Below are 428 nucleotides of genomic sequence, written 5' to 3' on the forward strand. Positions count from 1 at the left end.
AGAGAGAGAATAAGAGAGAGAGAATAAGAGAGAGAGAATAAGAGAGAATAAGAGAAAAATAAGAAATAAAAAAAGAACAAGACAATGCAAGTGGCCCTGGATGGATAACTCTTACAACTGCCAAAGATCAAATTATAAACAATCAAATTAGTATGAAGATGGAAGGTGAGGATTATAAAAACACACCTTGAACAATAAAGCTTTTTAGCAAATATGGAAATGTGAGCCTTGGAACCCACAATCTCTTTGCAAATAGGAAGTCAATATCATCCAAAACATTGACGGGATTTCATTTGCACTAGAAAAGGAGTGGCAATAGATAAAAAGGGTGAAGGGCTTGGGCTGCTAAGATGACCCATTCACCGGCATCAGTGCATTCCTCCTGGAGCCTGTTGGCCTGTATCCAGGAAACTTTTCTGTGGTGACCG

Source organism: Grammomys surdaster, unplaced genomic scaffold (assembly GCF_004785775.1).
Source record: "Grammomys surdaster isolate TR1022 unplaced genomic scaffold, NIH_TR_1.0 264, whole genome shotgun sequence".
NCBI lineage: Eukaryota > Metazoa > Chordata > Mammalia > Rodentia > Muridae > Grammomys > Grammomys surdaster.